Source organism: Sceloporus undulatus, chromosome 1 (genome assembly GCF_019175285.1).
Source record: "Sceloporus undulatus isolate JIND9_A2432 ecotype Alabama chromosome 1, SceUnd_v1.1, whole genome shotgun sequence".
NCBI lineage: Eukaryota > Metazoa > Chordata > Lepidosauria > Squamata > Phrynosomatidae > Sceloporus > Sceloporus undulatus.
This window is the reverse complement of record NC_056522.1, coordinates 35108794-35113815: the sequence shown is the minus strand read 5'-3', so window position 1 is coordinate 35113815 and position 5022 is coordinate 35108794. Positions and strand designations below refer to the sequence as shown.

The 5022-nt window shown below is 40.8% G+C and overlaps 1 protein-coding gene across 1 annotated transcript in view; it reads left to right on the top strand.

The window, feature by feature from the left end:
- The first annotated feature begins 1667 nt into the window (after positions 1–1667).
- LPGAT1 (lysophosphatidylglycerol acyltransferase 1) overlaps positions 1668–5022 on the top strand; it is a 118205-nt gene continuing 114850 nt past the window's right edge. The window contains exon 1 of the mRNA XM_042471032.1: positions 1668–1946. The gene's annotated coding sequence lies outside the window, so the exon portion shown is untranslated. The remainder of the gene's footprint in view (positions 1947–5022) is intronic.

Below are 5022 nucleotides of genomic sequence, written 5' to 3'. Positions count from 1 at the left end.
ATGAAGATCTGAAATAACTGTAAGAGTTTTTTCTGGCTCTGTACTTTGTGTATTATAAATGGATGGACACTTTCGTTTCTGGGAGAAAAATGACTGGCAGCTATTTTGATAAGAATATTGTTCTGGAAAAGCAAAGTGAATGAAGCAAAGATATGATTTGTCTTCATAAAACAGCAGAGAAAGTTGCAAACGACAGAACAAGAGCATCAAAAGAAGGATAGACTCCAGTGGACAGTCATTAACATTTGGTGTTTGCCTCATTTTGGCCTTATTTCGATTTACAGAGATGGTACTTATGTGAGGGTACCCAACCTGGAAGCAATATGCATACCCCAAATAAACAAGACACTGCATTATGTAAGAGACTGATAGAGGTTATTTGCCTTTCAGTAGATTTCCTTGCTGTGAGTTCCTCTAGAGACCTACATTCAAATTTAGAAAAAAACATGAAAAACAAATAGAAAAGAGAGAGCAGTTACTGGGCCTGCTCCAGTGCTTTCAACAGCAATCTCAAATTAAAAACTCAAAGCCAAGGTAGCCCTTGTAGGAATCCAGTTCTCATCACAGTCTGACCAATGGTAAGGTATAATGGGAGTTGTAGTTCAACATGTGGAGGGTGGTAGGTTTTCCAGCCTGATTCCGAAGAGCAGAGCATTCTCTGGTTTCTCTTCAGATTATATTAATATTTTGCCTACCAAAGAGCATTAAAATAGTTCATAGTTATCTACAAGTACTAAAAGAGCTACTTCTGCTTGGCTTTTCATCAACTCCCAAACTCTTAGGAATAATGTGCCCTGATCTAATTATGTGGCTTGACCAGAATCATGTGGAGAAGAGTCACACAATGAGTCTTTTGCATAATTTATGTATAAAAATGATCCCAGTTCCCAAAGCTCCAAAGAAACTTCCCAAAGACAGCTTCCATGGCATGGTCAGGTCAGTGGGATTTGGGTCCTTGTGGTATTAGCTTCAGTTCATGGTTCTGAATCCAGCTGCTCTAAGGCCATTATCACATGAGCCTTGGTTGCACCACAACTGCATTAGTAAAAGAAAAGGGAAACATACCAGTTTGGGATCATTCAATTATTGCATGTCTCTGCAATGGCGCAAAGGTGCTGGTTTTGACACTGATAGCCCCTCGCACTTTTGTACATTTTTATTTTTAACACAGTTCCAGTGTTATGCTAATATGATTTAATAGAAAAAAATAAATGGGGTGGCAGGAAGGAAAGCAGTTTGCTTCAGGGCCAGCAATGATTCTGAATTGGCAACCTATGTGCAAGCTGCCTTGAATCCCATTTTGGGAGAAAGGTGGGACATAAATCCCCTAAATAATAAATTAATGAATAAATAATTTGTGTTGAATGTTCCATCTGCTTCCTATCCCCAAATATGACCTAAGATATGAATTATCCAGAGGATATGGAGTGTGTTTCTGTTCTTATCTTTTAGTGTTTTCGTCCTTCCTTCTTATCCAGCCACTTAATTCTGTCACTATCCTCCTCCAATGCTTTGAGTGTATCCTATCAACATTTCACAACACTGAGCTATCATTCACCTTGTGTGTATGTGTTTTAAGGTTTGTGTACGCTGATAAATCATCCTTAGTCTGTTGGGCCATCTCCAGCCTGTTGCTGCCTTCTTTTTCATTTGAGTATTTTGGCTACACTGGTGTGAAAGTGGGGAAACCTGAGCTAGCATTAGAAGGAGGATCCCTGACAGTGATGAGTACAAATGTTTGGAAGGATACAGCCCTCAGAACCTGCAGCCAAGCACCACACTTCCAGTTTTGAATCACTGAATCTGGACTTTACAGAGGTGGCTAGACACAAAAGAAACCACTGCAAAAACTGGTTCAACATGGGCAGGAAGGGAAGGATTGTTGTTGCTGTCTTCAGTGCTCTCCATCCCAGCCCTCTGGATTTCCAGGTTCTGTCATGTTGAAGGTAGGGGTTTCATGTAATTAAATGCATAAAATGTATGTATTTTTTAATTTATGTACATTTAATTTATACCCCACCTTTATTCCAGATATGATCTAAGGCAGGATGGAAATCACACACACAAACACGATGCTGTTAGGCTGTAACTTCCAGCATTCCTCACAGGTGATCAGGCTACCTAAGGCTGCTGGGAATTATAGTCTAACAACATCTGGAGGACCATACTTTCAATATGGCAGGACCTAGAAATCTGGGGTTTCAGTGGTGGCAAGGGGTGGGGAGAGAGCAGCTTTCCTCACTGGCACAGATCGTTCTTGCATGAATCAATGAATGGATAATAGCATATGTATTCTCACTGGTGGGACTTTCTGTGCATTAATGTTGATCTTAAAAAAACATATTCAGACTTTGTATGGTATAGTGGACTGGACTATGATTCTGAAGATCAGGTTTTGATTCCCCACTCAGCCAAGGAAACTCATGGGGTGACCTTGGGCAAGTGATAAATTTGCAGCTCCAGAAAACCCCATGATAAGTCAGACACTACTTGAAGGCACACAATAACAGATTTTTGGGGGGAGGAAACGTTTTTATAAAAAAAATATTTCTACAACCATATTTTCCAACAGAATGCAGTTCCTTTTGCACATAAGATTTGGGAGGGAGGCTACATCTCTCATTTTTGTTTGCAGAAAAGTCTCAGAATGTGAAGAATTTCACAGCAATTGAGCGTTTTCTTGACACAGTGTCTTGATGTGTCAGGATACACTGTTTTGTTGAGGAAAATAAAGTTTTCCAGTATTCGTTTGGAGACTGACAGAAGAACCACAGTTTCTAACAGCCAAGTACTGAGAAGATCTCTACAAGGCCTGTCATTTATTCTAGGCTGGGTGTGTGTGTGTGTGTGTGTGTGTGTGTGTATCTCTTGCCCTATACCTCTATATCTCTGTTTTATAATTTTGCAAGCCACCTTCTGAAGATAATGTGCCTTGAAAAACAGGCTAAATATGTTACATAAATAAATAAAAATTAGAATCCATCTTCAGGGCGTAGGACATAACTTCTTTTCAGATTTACAGTCTGTTAAATCCCACTTTTTCATCTGCTTTTAAAATGCCCTAGTGTATTTCTCTTCCTTACACAGTTTCCCCCTTTGTCCTCCACTTACTTCAACTGCTGCAAACTCAGTTAAAAGTGCAAAAGTAGTTTGCACTCAGTTGACTTAGCGGAGGGGCAGGGAGGGAGAGGATAGAAGCTTGCCCTTCCCAGTAGGCTCAGGCAAAAGCAAGCTGCTGCATCCTTTCCTAATTATTCCTCATTAATAGCTTTTGCCCTCTTCCTTACACTCTGATGTTGCTTGCTGCACAATCCAATTTTCATCTGTGAAAGGTTAGAGGATATCTATATTCCTTTACTACCTGAAGATTTGGTAGCTAGATGGATAGGAAGTGTGGAAAGACAACAGATTCAGCACTGCCACAGAAGCAAAGCAATGTATTACTCAAAATGCCCTTGGAATTAAAGAGCTTAGAAGTATTTAAAATAGGAGGATTAAATATTTAGCAGGTTGACTTGATATTCTGTTGTGTTGCCCCAGACATGTTTTAGATAAGGATCATGCCTTTGGGTTTATTTCAGTGTGTTGCCACCCTTGTACAGGACTAAAAATACAAGTAGAACAACCTGTTGCCAAAAACAAGACATAGTTCATATGCTTATGAAAAAGGGGTAATTAGTGCATTCCGTCACACAGATATTATAATTGCTCCTAATTACACCTGGTAGCTTGAATGCAACTGATGCAGCAGCTTTGCTGAAGCTAAACACTTCTGCGTCTGGTCAGTACTTTGGTAGGAGTTCACATGGGAATACAATACAGAAGCTACCTGAAGTGCCACCATGGAAGAAAGGCAGCATTTATGTTGGGTCTGTTATAATGAGAGCCAGTGTGGTAGTTTGCGTATTGGACTAGGACACTGGGAGACCAGGGTTTGAATCATTACTTGGCCATGGAAGCCCCCTAAGTGACTTAGGTGAGTCAGATACTCTCAGCCTCAGAGGAAGGCAATGGCAAACCTCCTCTGAACAAATTTTGCCAAGAAAACTTCATGATAGGTTTGAGAGTCTCTAAGTTAGAAATAGCTTAAAGGCCCACAATAACAGAGGAGCCTGTTTCTATTATTTTTATGTAATTTCTCCTCCTGTTAAAGAAGCCCAACAGCACATCTATTTGATTTACTGAGGTATGTGTGGATTTATGTCCCTTCAAGTCGCCTGACGACTTATGATGATCCCATTAATTTCATAGGGTTTTCTTAGGCAATTAATACTAGGAGGTGGTTTTGCCAGTTTCTTCCTCTGAATTATAGCCTACGGCACCTGGCATTCATTGGCGGTCTCCCATCTGAGTACTAACCAGTGCTGACCGTGCTTATCTTCCAAGATCAAACAGGACCTGGTGTCCTTAGAGTATTTAGCCCAGCTGAGGTATACAGTATGACCCCCCGTATCCATGGTGGATATATTCCCAGACTCACTGTGGATAGTGGGAAATCTCAGATAATAGCAAACCCAGTTAGCCCTCCATATTGTTGGGCTAGCCATCCATGGACTGGAGCATCCATGAATGGCCCTGCCCCATTATAATCAATGGCATCCCATGCATGCGGATGTGCTAATGCAAATCACATGCATTTTGTGCATTCATGGATAATGGGATGAGGTCCCACACTTTTTGGTATGCACTGGGGGTCTTTAACAGACACCCCACCCGATATGGAGGGATGATGGTACAGTATTTCTGTCAGGGATCCAGAACAGAACTCCCATTGATACAGAGGGCCAACTGTATTTCCGCTGGACGTTGACACTGGAGGGCCTCCAGATGACTAAAGACCATATTTATTTGGACGTAGGTAAATAAAACCATGTGTCCTGTGGATACAGGGGTTGTACTGTACTTGCATATTTTAAAAATCCAATAGAAATAAAGAGGGGTGGAAGGAATCCAGGAAATAAAGTAAGTCGTCATCATCATCATCATCATCATCATCATCATCATCATCATCATCATCATCAT